Source organism: Triturus cristatus, chromosome 11 (genome assembly GCF_964204655.1).
Source record: "Triturus cristatus chromosome 11, aTriCri1.1, whole genome shotgun sequence".
NCBI lineage: Eukaryota > Metazoa > Chordata > Amphibia > Caudata > Salamandridae > Triturus > Triturus cristatus.
Window position 1 is genome coordinate 944,196,943 of NC_140594.1, and position 16,436 is coordinate 944,213,378.

Below are 16,436 nucleotides of genomic sequence, written 5' to 3' on the forward strand. Positions count from 1 at the left end.
ATCCAGGGAAATCGATGAACCCCGGGTACCTGCAGAATACCAAGGATGTTCAAAAAAAGAGAAACAAATTTGGCGTGCATACCTTTTGTGTAGCCCTAAGTGTGAAATACCCCAAATAGCCAAAACAAGGCCCCAGCACTGGTGGGGAAAAGACCCAGCAGTTAAGGGGTTAATATATCAGGCCGCTTGAGTGAAGGCCGTCAGCCAGTGGCTTCATCCAGGTTATGGATAGCAAAAGATTAAAGTGTGCCTGGAATCTCAGGTAGGTCACATTGGACTTTCTCAAAAGCAGACAAGTAGGGAGAAGAAATTGGCTTCCACATGTTCTTCAAGGGTGTCAACAGCAGCTTCCCATTTCATACTTTTGTCACTGCATTTAAAGCCATGGGTCTCAGCAGCCATAAAGGCAGGGAAGCAGCAGTAACAAAATATTTACTCTTTATTTTCCACTGGCAATGTCCCCTTGATGATGAAATGCAACAAATCAAGTGCTGTTGAGAGGTTCAGGGTGGGAAGAGGAATCATCCCTGCAATCTGTCTGTGGGTCAAAGCATCCCTGATATTATCTTTGCTTCTCGTGGACTTTTGGTGATCCAAAGACCTTGTTGGTCTTTGAAATAAAAGAGGTTCGGGCATGTGCTGATTCCTGCAACACACGCGCCTTGAGAATGACCATGTGCTGTCCAATGTAGCAAATGCAGTAGGCAGATCTAACATAAGAAACAATTTGTGAACCTCAAACATCGTTCTGATGCAGAAGGCACAATAGAAAATAATTTGTCACTTACCACACAGCCTGAGATACTAGTCCTGTGATATTTGAGTGACTCCTTTCTATCGCCCGAGTTGGTTTTATTAATTTTTTTTCTCTAAAGTGGATTGTTATGGAGCTGACAATGCTTTACATGCTAAAACATGCCTTTTTGTGGCTCTGGCTTGACAACACAGTTGTCACCAGAAAATTATGTGAGAATCCCCAGGAGAAGGGCTTTGGCTCCGCCCATATTTTGGGAGCCAGGAGTATGTTTTGATTTTGGCAGAAGTTGTGTGCTTCCACAACAAAGTGCTTGCACTCCACACAGCTTTGATCATTTTGTTTATTAATCCATCTGCCCGAGCTTGACGTTTCAGGAGCACAAACATGGCCTTGCAATGCTATTAAAGAAGTGTAGCACAGATGGGAGAAGGGCACATAGGGGCATATCAATAACAACCAGCGATAATTATCGCCAAGCGCACTTAGCGCTAGGATAATTATCGCCGGCTAGCGTTGATTTTTATCGCTGAGATAGCGTGCTATTAGCAACGCTTATCTCAATAGCGATAAAAATCCTCACGCTAAGTGGCTAACGTGAGATTATCGCTGGAAACCCAGCGATAATCTCACGTTAGCTAGTTGATAGGGACTCACAAACTTAGCCATGATATCCACCTTCCATAGGATATCATGGCTAAGTCAGAAAAATACCAGACGTAAAAAAGCAGCGTTAACCGCAGTTAGCACTGCTTTTTTTGTCTCTAACAGGGTTAGCGATGTTCTTGATAATAGGAGAAATGTCGCTTAGCGACATTTCTCCTATTATTTTACTCTGGAACGCCCCCTTTGCATCTCATTAGAGATGCAAGGGGAAGCGTAGAGTAAATGGGTGCTAACATGCAAATTTGCATGTTAGCACCCTGTTGTTGATAGGGTGCTAGTTTTATCTCTGCTTTTTTGGCTTTTAAAGCCAAAAAAGCAGAGATAAAGCCCTTGTTGATATGCCCCTCAGTAAGCTATTTTATGGTCTGGCTTGACAGTCCAGGTGTCACCTGACCTTTCAGCCTACACCAATATTATTCTACAGTTCTTTGCTTCCACACAAATACATATGCATTCCCATGCTATCTACTGGTAATGTTTCACATTACCATTCAACAGTCCCTTAAATCCAGACCTATTGGCATTGCCAGTGCTCGTTTTCTTTTGTGGACGATGCTTCCCATGCTAAAAGGGCTTTTTTGTTTAAACTTCCACTTACCAAACTCTTTATTCCTTGTCACTTTCAGAGAGTAAAAGGGAGGACGAAGGGTAAGGCCGTAGCCAATGTGACACCTGAAACTTGACCGGCATTTTAAGGTTTAATATAAAAATATTTCGTAGTAAGAGATTGCTTTTCAGCTTTGATAGTCACAAGTCAATCGAGGCACCTGCGCAGAGGGAAATGTCGAGAACTGCACACAGATGGATCTCAGGAGAATTGAAAGTGACACTTCTTGGCGCGCAAGTTCCTGTCAGGTCCCTCGAGAGCGGCGATGAGAAATGTTCTGTTGAATTTCAAGTAGATGGTAACCCTTTGTGAAATAACCCGAACCCGTCAGTGACTGACCTCGGAACCTCACTGACTGAGGTACGCAGCGAGGGTCAAGAGGAGCGTGCAGCCAGCAGCTGAATGAAGTCTGAAATCAAAAAACTGACTCCGAGGCAGCTTATACCTTGCAGGTTTGTAATATTTTCTATGGGTGCCTAAGTATATCTGAGCTTTTTGTATAGCTGTCAAACTCAAACTCTTGCACATGTCACATGATGCTGTGAAAGCGGGGGAGAGGGGAGATGGAAGCAAGTTAAGTACTGAAAGGAACATTCAGCAATTAAAAAGCACACAATTTGAACACGTCATATGCTTGTTTTTCAACAACATATTGCAACCATAAGCAATTGAAAGCCATATTCTGGAGGCGCGACCACGAATGGTGCAAATGGTGAACAAAAGGGTCTTAAATGGGTTTTAGCGCGGCACAGCTGAATGAAGTTCAAGTGGCATGGCTATAACTTTGCTCTACTTTTTTGCCATGTTGTTTTGGGGTGCAAACCGTAAATCCCTTCACCAGCTACTTCCCAAAACAAAGCGCTCGAGGCACTAATGCTGATGGGGCTGCAGGAGTAGGCACCAACAGCAGCCCATAATGCTCTGGCTTGACAGCACAGGGGGCGCCCGGTAAATATGTGAGAATTACCAGGAGAGGGGCGTCGGCTCTGCCCATAGGTTGTTAGCTGGGAGTTCATGTTTTGATTGGGTAGAAGTTGTTTGCTTCCACAAAAAGATTTGCCCTCCATGAAGCGGTGAAAATATCTTTACTTTATCCAAATGCCTGATCTTTAATTTTCTGGGGCGCACACATGGCATTCCAATGATATTAAAATGTGTTGGATAACTAGACAATTTATGTTATTTTTCTTTGGTAGAAGAACAGATGGGAGGAAGCAGACATTAACCTACATGGATTTTTAGGTCTGGCTTGACAGTGCAACTGGCACCTTACATTTTAACCTACACCAATATTATTCTACAGGTCTTTGCTTCCGCACAAATACAGATCCATTCTCATGCTATTTCCTTGTAATGGAGCACATTACACTACAACATTCCTCTAAATCATTTCCAATACTTGCTTTAGCAGAAGTGTGGAGTCTTGACGTTGTCCATATATGGCTATGGATCCGAGTGAAGGGGGTCAAAGGGAGAACTTAAGCATGCTGTGTCCTTAGGCATATGCACTGTGGTCCAGTGGCATCAATGTGAAAAATACCATAATCCCTCCTGCCTGTCAAAAGGAGCTGCTGCTTGCTCTTCCTTCTTATAACCTAATATCTTTTCACTGTCTTTTGGGAGGACCATCACAATCATTTTCAGACTTGCTATAGAGCGGAACAGGCTAATGCAATGGGGTATCTGAGTTTACAGAAAATATCTGCACCAGGCTCAAACGCTTTACAGACTACCGCAACTAAAGCATTTTCGCCTATTAACCCACCAATTTGGGTTTGCCTACCTCGCTCACTGCTTCAGGATCCACCAGTACTCTTGTGTGTGCAAGAACCTATTCTGCCCGTCTTTGATCTTTCCCTGTCCTGTATCTCCTTGTGAACTGACTACCAATTAAGGCACAGAGCACATAAACGACTACTTCCTCCATACATACTTCTCTTCTGTTAGGGACCCTAGTAACATGTGGAATACCTCAATTCCGTATAAGGTTCCTTGAATAAGGATGACTTTAGCGTTTTAGCAATGCAGATCATGAGTTAATTGCAGAATCAATAAATCAATTATCAAGGAATAGTTTTAACTTTTACAAAACTCAGTGTAATAGAGCTCTACAGAGATACACAATTTGCTGTTTCATTATACTCCTGCTCTAAAGAATTTATAACTTACACCCCTGCCATGCCCTTTGTTGTCATCAATGAGGTAATTTCAGATGTTGCAGTGATGTTATCAGTGAAGTAATATGGAAGGAAATTAGCAGGACATACAAGGGTGTAGGTTATAATTACTTTTGAGCAAGTGGTATAGTTATTTGAGAAAACTATAACTGGTGAATTTCAGTAGATTTGTTAATTTAAAATGGTATGTTCTAACTAATATTTCAACCTAATCAGAACGCCCCTTTAACCTTTGTTTTTTTCAGCACATTGCTAAGGGTTTTTAAATTTAAATTAAGATATAATTACAATTCCTAACTATAACGTCACTTTCAATTTTGTTTTTTCAGTAAATTTCTACATGTTTTTTCATGTAAAGTATGATGTGCATCACCATGAGTGACGGGGAGTTGGGTGTAGACCTTTTACTGTGAGCAGCATGGGGTTAGGTGCAGGGCCTGGCATGAGGCATGCATGGCTGACTATGACAAATGGTCAGAACACCACAATTTACAAAAGTGGGCCTATGGGCTTTATGAAGGGGTTCATATGCTGGCACATATAAAGCAGACCTGTTATCTTTCTCAGCATGCCACCATGATTATAAGCAAATGTACATTATAAATTCACACATTGCATGATTAATAATAGTGATTATCATAATTTATTTTAGTAAAGCTTTATTTAAAATAAACATCAACATGTATTTGAGTCTTTCTTTTACCATTATTCAGGCCTTAAAGAGCAGCTATAGAACCTACCACAAAAGAACCCTGCACAACAGAGAATTCAACTCAAGCTTGGAGTGCTTTAAGAAAATATGTTAAGCTCTCCTGGGATCATGCCTTTTATGACCAACAAGATTTATGGTGTGCTTTTTTTTATGTTGGTGGGGGGCTGCTGCACCCAATGCAGCCCCAACAACATAAAAAATGCTTGGTGGTGCCTCTCCCCTTCTAGAAACACTTCCAGGATCTAAAAATATTAGCAAAATAACCCTTCAGGGAATTATGTGGTGATCCTTTTCTGGAGCAGTGAATAATAAATGTGTGGCTACTGACACTTATTTATTATTCCTTTTTATTATTATCACTATTTTTTTAAAATGTTTGGATGCCTCATTACTCACCCATGGCACTCACACCTTTTTATAATGATGGACACCTCAGAGGGTGCTCTGGCCCGCTCTCCAGCCACCACCACAGCAGGAGCTTGCCATTTTTTTGTATTTTAATAGTGGGTGATCCAATCTTGTGAAAATGCTGGGGGCCACCGGGAAAACCCCAAGTCCCCGCATCCCCACAGGCTCTCCAGCAACCATTGTAGGGAGAGCCAGCCACTCTTTGAATTTTGAGTGGGTGACCAGTGCCCACCCAGGTAACTCACCATCTAGGCTTTGCTGGGGGCTGCAGAGAAAGCCTCATGGCTAACACAGTCTCAGCCAGCTCCGCAGCCAGTCCACAAAGTGGTGCTGATGAGAGTCAGCTCACTAGCTTTGCTCCCACCCAGACGGGAGCAGCATTTTTCACTGTTCCCGCCGGTCTTGAGCAAGTTGTGTCTGATGATGTTATCAGTGATGTCATCTATGATGTCATTTGAGATGTCATAAGTGATGTCATAAAGGATGTCATTGAACATGTCATGAGTGATGTAATATTTCAGGTCATACGCAGTGTATGGCGGGGGCCCAAATTATTAATAGCTCTGCTAAATATAACTGGTGAATTTCTGTGTTTTTTTTTTGTTCAAAACATTAATATTATCACTGACACATTCACTTAATTATACGGTTACTTTAACCTTTGTTTTTTTCAGTGAATTTCTAGGGTTTTTGTTTAACATACAGTAATATTTTATGACCATATATAAAGCCAAGCCCCTACAGCATACAGACTTTGACCGTGCACAGAAGGGGGTTTGCTACAGGGCTTGGCCTGCTGTCATGCCCTGTGGCCAAACGCCCATGCTGCTAACCGCACACCGAGCACTATCTTTGCCCTTCAGGCCCAGGGGAGCCTCCTCCCCAACTCCGAATTGACCCCGGGGATCCCATCCCTGGGGCCAGTCCAATGAAAAGGGGAGCAGGCCTCCCTCTCCACGACTGAATATTCTCCGGGGATGCTATTTCCTGGGGCCAAATACAATCAAACAGGGGAGGAGGGTGTGCAGTCCCCAAGCCTTATTAGGCTCTGGGGACCCCATCTCCCGGGGCCGTCCATTTTTAGACAGATGAGGAGGGCCATGTTGCCCCTCCCCCTGGGCCTAATTAGGATTTGCAGACCATATCTCCCCAGGCATCGTTACATTATAAAGGAGAGGGGGGCCACGTGGCACCCCTTCCCAAACCTTATTAGGCCCCTCGGACCCTATCCACCTGGGCATGCGTTACATTATAAAGGGAAGGGGTGGTTGCATTGTTCAGCTCTTGAGTCTTATTAGGCCCTGTGGACCACATCCCCTGGGGCCATGTAATTAATAATGGGAGGGGGGCATGTGGCCCCCTTCCCTGAGCCTAATTAGGCCCCAGGGACCCCATTACTCCGGGGACAAAAGTTTAATAAAAGAAGAGGGGGGCTGTGCGGCCCCCCTCTCCAAGCCATTTTTAGGTCGAGCCTATAGTGGCAGCGCACATGCGCTGCTCGCTTGGCGAGGCATGCAGTATTCAGTATGGAGTGGAAGCTCCGTAAAGGCTCCACCCACTCCCCGCCGATCTTTTTTATTAGCATGTGTCTTTGTGGGTCCTAAATGATGTCTTCGGGTTTTAGGCTTGTTAGTCCCTCCTTATGATGGCCATGTCATCATTTGTATCCTTCCATGTCTACTCCCCCCTTTACTTCCAGTGTTGCACAGTATGTTTATTTAGATGCCTCCCCCCCTCCCGCAGTCCGTGCCTTCTCGCCCCCCCACACTCCATTGTTCATGCCTTCTGGCCCACAGTCCCGTTTAAAATGCAATAGGTCTCGCGTAAATGCGAGTCCTATTGCATTGCACATGCTTGTTGTGTAAAGCAAAGTCTGTTGCCAAAAGTAGTGCCAGGGGGTTCAACTTCAGCAATCAGCTTTTCAGGGTGTCTCTTTGGGGACCACTGATTGGCTGCTCAGCCCTACGACCACCCCCCTCGCCCCGCACACACATACCCTCTCTTCCCTAGAAAGTCCCTTTAGCAGTCACTTTGTGCTATGAGGGAAGGAGTGGCAGCTGCAGCCCTCCGCGCCAGACCTCTCATGCCTTACATAGCTCTGGCACCCAGACTTCTGCCGGAGTCCATTAACAGACGTTAATTTGCTTGTTCTTTGAGGCAAAGGTGGGCCTAATTGGCAGCGTGAGTTGAACATAAGTGGAGGTGAATCACGCTCCGGACTGTCAGAGTGATAAAACTACACTTAGAAAGTATTCTGTCTTTTGAGCAGTCCAGGCGCGAGCCCCCACCCCTGAGCCCCCTTCCGCATTCTGTCGCATTCACCGAGCACAAGACGCACTAAATCAGGTGGCAGCAAGCGCAAATCTGTCTATCTCCCAGACCAGATGTCATTTAATGGGACTGACTGGTGGTGTATTGGCTGCTAAGCAGCCCTGATCCAGCACAGGCACGGTGTTTTTTCACAAACACTCCGCCGAAACCCGGAGAAACTATTTAGATAAAGACAAAATGAGGCTCAGAAATCCGATTATTTCTCGAAGGTGAGCGGGGGCATAATACAGGGTGCAGAAATCGAAGAATGATTCTGCGGGGCCGCCACTGCCCCTCCTTCACTGGACCTGTGCATGTACCTCTTAAGTCACCCTTGTTTGGAGGGTGTCTCCTCCCTCTACTAACAACTAAAATGCTTTATGCCATAAACTGCAGTGGGGTCATCCACCCAGAAAACCTTTCGTCAACCACCCGATATATTTATCATTACAAGTAGGCGATCCACTGAAAGCTCGAGCCAGGCTCGAGCCAGCTATCTGGCTCAGCTCGTCGTCCCCTTGACCCCACGAGCTTACATGTGGCTGCTGTCTGCCGCTCCAGAGGGCATCTCCTGCGCCAAGAAGTACATTTATAGCTTTGATGACAAACCTTTAATGTAAAACAGACAAGAGAGAAATAAGTACCTATGTAGTTGCCGAATTGCACTACTGTAAACAAGAAATCCCACTTCCCAGCTTCAGGAATTTGTGTGATCCTAGGCAAATATGTTTTTTTCCCACAAAGACTCCTTTTTAGTTCGAGCCTAAACTTGACGTTCTACATTTCTGTTGCTTATTGGTATATTTGGATTCAAAACAGGTTGCATATGTTAATGTATTTTGAACCTAGTCACTTATACTGAAGAGCACATTTGGCACAATTTGTTTTCTAGAAGATGAAGTGAATGAAGCCAGTGTGTGTATCACATAAAAAGCTGTGTGTGAACTGATCCCAATTGCCGGGGGATGGGGTGGGTCGAACTGTAATTACTTAGTTGCTTCTTCATCTCCAGGTTACTGAATATCAAATGATACAAACACCCTAAAAAATAAATGCAGCTGTAAGACATTACTTAAGGGCACTTAAAGGGTGCTAAAACAATCTTCATAACTAACAAACATTTCCATTACAGCACCAATAGCTGTAACTCTAAAACACAAATGCGAGACCTATTGCATTGTAAATGCTTCTTAGTAGCTAAAGGTTAACCCTGCACCCGAGAAAAATGAGTATTCTTTTGTATAGATGTCGTAGTACATCACGTTTAAACAATGCAAGAATATTTTAAAAACACAAACTAGCTTCCCAAAGAAAGTAGAAAGTCACGTGTCTTGATTGTAGTCAAAATGAGTCTTTTTATGGAAAATCACTTGTTCTTTTAAAAGCACCACACAATTGCTTGCCAACGCGTTTCATCCCTCTTGGGACTTCTTCAGGGCTAAAAGCAATTACAAAATGCTATTTACAATATATACACAATAAAAACATACAGTACAGATCACGTGTACAATTCATTATAGTACATTTTTGGACTAGCATCATATTACTGTTAGTCACTATAATCATTAAACATTACTCATATTCTGTTACATTGGAATCACTGGGAAGCTATTCAGAATCTCACATGGTATTTATATTTCAATTTTTTCAACAGGGAAGGAAACATAGCAAATAAGTACAAAATCTATCATCTTCGATCCTACATCATCTTTGAAACTAGCAACATCATCTTATATGTCACATCTATTCATGCCATATTTGCAAAATTGAAATCAATCATTATCGATTACTACTTCACCACCAGAATCAAGCATGTATATATTTTCGCCACATATGTGTTAAATATTTACTCTATCATCCATACCATAGTCAAAGTCTGTATTTCTTGTCGGTGTTAAAAGTAACTTCAGGCCAACCTTAACAGCAGCGCCAGTGAAACTGTATGTCTATAAATAAACATAAATTATATATCTAGCTATAGGTATTTGTTTTTGTGCATTCGTTAGCTTTTGGCGAACTGTTTTTATATAATTGAGCTGTTACTATGTCACAAGATGTAACATAATTATTATCATGTAAGGAACAGACACAGTTAATTGAATATATCATTTACGAGCCTAGCACGATTATCCCTATAACTCCTAAGGCAAGATATCACCATTTGGCAACTCATACAATTGTCATGCCTTAAGACAGTAAAAAACATTTAATGGCATCACATTTTATGTCTAAAATAGTAAATTTTATGTTATCGTATATTCTAAGTCTTTGTCTATCACACTTCTTGTTATGTAGATGATAGTGTATAAAAACACTTACTGATTTTAAAATTTGCTTTGTCATTATTGTATCCTTATTTATCACTATGCATCAAAAGATAGTTCATATATTAAAATGATTCTTAAAGAGGCCGATGTTTCTAAACGAGTGCTTGCTGTAGAGACATGGAAAAGGAAGGTCGCAATGATGCCTCTTGTACAAATACATGATTTTGTTATGTTCTGTGAACAATTCATAAATGCCCAATACCTTAAAATTTCGATTCCATGATTGGAATTAGGAATCCAGACTCTTTTTCGGAAGTACCCTGTTATATAAGCTAAAAATAGTAATACATGCTTATCAGAAAGTGATGAAATAAACGTGTCTCACAAAATCTTATATTATCTCTTAAGATCACTCTCAAACTTATGGCTATTGTCAGTCATAAAGCAAACATGTCAGCATGACAACTAAGATGTATACCGCATGAGGGCACTTACTGATAGAAATTCCGCATTCTCAATGCCGTATTTGTGTTCCCCGTGACTTTTTTCAAATGGTGACGTCATACGGTGACTCGGAATATTTGAGTATTTCAAAGGATTAGTGATGTAAAAACACGAGAGCCAACATTAAGCCCCTATAAACATGTCCTCAATCCTCGCACTGGTTCTAATGTGCCATAGATTAACATTTATATTCCACAAAGCGAGCCATCTTGTGCATAAGAACAGTCAAGATAATTCTAATACTGCTGATTTTGGTGCTCTACTACGTCTGACATGTAGATTGAACAAACAATAACAATATCACTTTTGTGTCTGAGATTAATATCTCTGTGGCATAAATTGTCCAGTCGAGGTCAGCGATTGTATATTGCCGTTATCGATTTTTGCTCGCTAGCAGCCATGCAGCAACATTCTATGATGTTCCATGACTCCGACAAACGACTAAAAGTGCTGGTCAAACATAGCATAGCCCGATTGCTCTTAGGTTCAGGTTCCTTATTACAGCTAGTTATCAAACTTTACCAAGACCCCTTACTGTATAACTCATTCGAAGTCAAGTAAGGCAACATTCCATGTTATTCGAAAGTCCCGACCGTAAACTGATTAAACGGTTAACTGAGCATAACATGGCCTGATTGCTCTCGGATTTGGGCATCATGGGGGGACCAGTACCCTAAATTAGCGAGTCCCCGCTATATGTAACATACCTAAAGTCAAATCAAGGGACATGCCCCGATTACTTACCGGTAATCTTCATTACTCCGAGTCCTAGTCTTCCTCGCCACAGTATTCACATATGAGCCTCAGGCTCCACACAGAACTCCAAGTAAAATTAAAAGAGCAGCGCTCTAGTCTCCCCTCCCTCCTCCAATATGGCCCCCAGTGTCTTCAGCCAATCCCATTAAGGGATACAGATCAAACATCACGACCTGATACACAAAGCCGCAGACATGAAGCCACCACCAGGGCCGGGAGGGAAGGGAAACTATACTGTGGCGAGGAAGACTAGGACTCGGAGTAATGAAGATTACCGGTAAGTAATCGGGGCATTACCTCCTCGTCCAGTCTTCCTCGCCACAGTATTCACATATGAGCCGATACCAAAGCAATCAGCTTCATGTAAGGAAAAGACCACACCAAAGTGCAGTGAAAAACAAAATTTAATATACAGAGGTACAGCAATCAAAGACAACCTCTCAAGGCATCCCCGCAGTCAGAACAGAAGATGCAAATGAAACAGAACCCCCACCCCCAACCTGGAGGCGGTAATGGGACATGAATGTATGAGGTGAAGACCAAGTAGCAGCCCGGCAAACATCCTCCATGGACCCCCCTTTGAAGGAGGCCCAAGACACAGCAACAGAGCGGGTGGAACGCCCCTGAACAGGAAGGGTGGGAACTTCAGAAACCGAAGCATACGCCAACAAAATGGCCTCCTTAATCCAGCGACTGATCGTCGTGAGGGAGGGTTTCAGTCCCTGACGCGGCAAACCATAATTGACAAACAAGTTGTCCACTTTGCAAAAGGAAGACGTGCGTGACAAATATATCAATAAAGCACGACGAACATCTAAGAGGTGCAACAGGGATTCCTCATCCGAGGAAGGATCAGGACAAAGACATGGAAGCACCACCTCAGAAGACCTGTGAAAATAAGAATCCACTTTCGGAATGAACGTAGGATGAGGGCGCAACACCACCCTGTCCGACAAAACCAACAAAAAGGGAGCCGAACGAAGGAAGGCACCCAACTCACCCATACGTCTGGCAGAAGCAATCGCCACAAGAAACACCACCTTGAGTGTTAAAAACTTCAACTCCACCGACTCCAAAGGCTCGAAGGGAGCCAACTGCAAGGAGCGCAAAACCAAAGGCAGGTCCCAAGGGGGAGGACACATAATAGGATGGGGGCGTTGGAAAGAGAGAGACTTAAAAAGTCTAGCAACCAATGGCGAAACAGAAATTAAAGGGAGGACATGAAATGCCTGAATCGCAGCCCACTGAGCCCGAAGAGTCGAAATGGCCAAGCCCAGCACAAATCCATCATTCAAAAAATCCAAAATGCGAGCCGAATCCAAAGAAGCCACCGATAGATCGCGACACAGACACCAAGAAACAAAATTATCCCAGTGTTTTGCATAGGATTTAAGAGTAGGAGGTCTCCTGGATTGTTGAATGACCCCAGCCACAGCCAATGAACAGCCAGTTCGCATCAACGAATCCCTCTCAAGAGCCAGGCCCGCAGACCCAAGGAACGGAACACAGGCAGAGGAAGAAGAGGACCCAACAGAGGATAAGGACTGAATGGCAAGGCCCACCCCGGAGACACAGCTAATTCCAACATCAGGGGATACCAAGGGCGACGCATCCAACCCGGAGCAATGAGAAGCACAAAGGATCCCTCCCTCTTGATCTTCTGCAAGACCGCCGGAATCAGGGGAACAAGAGGAAAGGCATACAATAGACCCTTCGGCCAAGGGAACGACAGGGCATCCACCCTCCATGCATCCCGGCAAGGCATAATTGTGCAAAAGCAACGGATCTTGAAATTGTCCTGGGAAGCAAAGAGGTCGACAATCGGACAACCAAACATCCGCTGCAACCTCCTGAACATCACATGTGTCAGGGACAAAGAGCCCATGGAGGGAAACACCCGGCTCAGACAATCCGCCACAGTGTTCTCCGCGCCAGGAAGAGAAATGGCAGACAGGGACTCCAGATTCAACTCCGCCCAACAACAAATCCGACGGCTGAGGCAACTGAGGGATTGAACCCTGCACCCTCCCTGATGGTTTATATATGACATCCCAACTTGATTGTCCGTTCGAACTTGCACATGTTGACCCTGAACCAGATTCGAGAAATCCAACAAACCCAGAAGGATGGCTTTCAGCTCCTTGTAGTTGGAGGAACATGACAACACCGACTGAGGCCAAACCCCCTGAGTCGTTGAATCCCCCAGAGTAGCACCCCACCCCAGCAGGCTGGCATCTGTAGTGACCACGCGGGTGGAAATAATCAGAAAGGGACAGCCCCTGGACAGATGACCCTCGTCCAACCACCAACCCAGGACCACCCGAACTTCCTCCGACATAGGAATCAAAACAGTCATATCTAGGGAACAGGGGTCCCAATGCGACAAAACGTGTGACACCACCGGGTACATGTGTAGTCGAGCCCACGGCACCGTCAACAACGACGCCGACATCAGACCCTGAACCCTCAGCCATAGGCTCACAGGATGAGAATGTCCCACCAACAGGGCACGAACAGCAGACATCAGGGACAGAATCCTGGGAGGAGGTAGGAACACCATACCCAACTGAGTCCTGAACAGAGCCCCAATGAAAGTCAATTCCTGTGCAGGAACCAGGGAGGACTTCGGTACATTCACTAGGAACCCATGATGTTCCAGGACATGGCACACCCTCTTGACATGCAACTCCGCCTTGGGAAGAGAAGAAGCAGAAATTAAAATGTCGTCCAGATAAGGAAAAACACTAATGCCCCCCCCCATGCAAAAGGCCAATAAGAGGAGCCAGAACCTTAGTAAAGACCCTGGGAGCAGAGCAGAGTCCAAAGGGCATTACCTGGAATTGGTAATGCTGACCCAGCACGCAAAACCGGAGAAACTTCTGAGAGTCTGGATGAACAGGAATATGGAGATAAGCATCCCTCAAGTCTATCGAAGCAAGGAAGTCGCCCTGAGATATCAAAGGAAGGATCAACTGAAGGGAAACCATCTTGAACTTCTGGTGAGGGATGTAAGTATTCACCCACTTCAGGTCCATCACAGGTCGAAGATCCCCAGTTCGCTTTGACACCAGGAATAGGATGGAATACACACCCAACCCCAATTGATCGACGGGAACAGGAATCACCGCACCCTTGACCATCAGGGATTCGATGCCTTCCAAAAGCGCCAAGCTCCGTACAGGATCCCTGGGATAAGGAGTGGCCCTGAAACAGTCTGGGGGAGTCTGGATAAATCCAATACGCAAGCCCTCTGAAACCACCTGCAGCACCCATTTGTCCGAAACAGTCAGGTTCCAAGACTCCAGGAAGAAACTGAGGCGACCCCCAACCGGACCCATACCAGGAGCGATCCAGTCATGATTTTGGTGCAGGGTTGGAGGAGGAAGAAGCACCGGAGAACTGGGTTTTTCCAAAGGAAGGAGCACCCCGGCCACGCCCGCTCCCACGAAAGGGCGGATCAGCCCTACCCCTCCGAGAAGGGCCAAAAGCCCTCTGAGACCCAAAGGAACGGAAGTGACCCGTCCTCTCAGGAGCCAGGAGTTTACGGTCCTCCGCCGTTTTCTTAACCATGTCATCCAGAGGCGACCCAAACAGTTTAACCCCAGAAAAAGGAATCTTCATCAGTAGATTCTTCTGCGCAGCATCAGCCTTCCATGAACGAAGCCACAACTGGCGTCTCGCAGCCACCGAAGACCCAGCCGCGGAAGCCGCTGCACCCAAAGAGTCAAAGGAGACATCCGAAAGCAACCAAACTTGTTGCTCCATCATAGCCAGGGTAGAAGAAACATCCTCCCCCTGGTCCAACAATTCAGACAGAGACTGAAAATCCTTAAGCAAGGATTGTATAGTGTAAGAAGCATAGGCAGCCGCCCTGATAGAGAAATTTGCAGCCGCAAAAGTGCGCTTCACCGCACCATCCACTTTACGGTCAACCGGGTCAGCAGGAGAAGAATCCTCAGACACTACAGTTCCATGAGACGCCATGCTGGCCAACAATGAATCAACCTTCACCGAGGAAGGAAATTTCACATCAAAGTCCAGTAGCGGGTACTTTTTATTCAAAAAGCGTGGAAAGGAACCCTTGTCTACATCTTTCCATTCATTCTCCAGGACCCTCAAGACTGAAGAGTGCAGAGGCAAAGAATCAGGTTCAGGACGCTGGTATTGCGCAAACAGATCGTCTTCCAGAGGAACAGCAGAAGCAGGAAACACCAAGTTCTCTCTAATGTGACCCAGCACCTCCTTCAGGTCGGCACCTTGCACAAAACGACCTCTGACATCAACCTCCTCCTCAATGTCAGAAACATCAGCCGCAGCGCCATCAACCTTAGCCCGCTTCGCAGGAGGAACAGGCATCTGACCTTGCATAGCAGCAGCCACAGCAGAATTGATCATCTGCTGCAATATGTCCCTAGATGGGATTTGTACACCAGAACCAGAAGCCACAGGAGCAGAATCAGGCACAGAACCACTCTCCATCATAGCTATACACCAGTGAACGCATGAAGAGAAACACAGGCAGGCAAGAAGACAACACACCTGGCATAAAAGGCCCCGGGGTTGCTAGGCAACCGAACAAGCCAATACATGCATCAGACAAATCAACATAAATGTCGTAGGAAACAGCCTCGCGCATGCCCATAGACAGACGATGTAACACAGAGAATGACTTGTGAGGATGGAGACAGATCGAACACCGCCCCACCACTGTAAGTAACTTGCACCGTGACAGCGTGTGCGGGACTCGTCCAAAAATGACAACGGGAATCACCCGCCCCCACATCAAACACACGCGTCCCTGTTATGATGGAAAAAACGCTACCGGGAGCCTCCGGCCCCCAGATCAAACGTCTCCGGCCGCGCCGTGTCCGCTTAGCAGGACGCGCGGTCGGTAAAGTTAAAAAACCACTCAGAAGGTGATCCAGAGTCACAGCATGACTCAACACAAACGAACGCCACTGAAAGTCCGCTGAAGCAGGACCAGAGGTGCGAAGGCAGTAGCAGGAGGTAAAAGACATTAAATCAAACTACCGTTTACAACAGTGAAAATTAAACTACTACCCCCAATACTAGATACCCCAGGGCATAACGGGTCTGCTTAAGCAGGAACCCAGCCCCACTCACCTGATCAACAGGCAACACAGCACTCGGAGAAGTGCAGAAAAAAAGAACAGGTCGTGATGTTTGATCTGTATCCCTTTATGGGATTGGCTGAAGACACTAGGGGCCATATTGGAGGAGGGAGGGGAGACTAGAGCGCTGCTCTTTTAATTTT

General features: G+C 45.2%; 1 long non-coding RNA gene across 1 annotated transcript in view; it reads left to right on the forward strand.

Annotated features, from left to right (window-relative positions):
- The first annotated feature begins 2,342 nt into the window (after nt 1-2,342).
- The window catches only part of LOC146785725 (uncharacterized), a 33,914-nt gene continuing 19,820 nt past the window's right edge, over nt 2,343-16,436 (forward strand). Inside the window, exon 1 of the long non-coding RNA XR_014970835.1 lies at nt 2,343-2,479. This is a non-coding gene — a long non-coding RNA (uncharacterized LOC146785725). The remainder of the gene's footprint in view (nt 2,480-16,436) is intronic.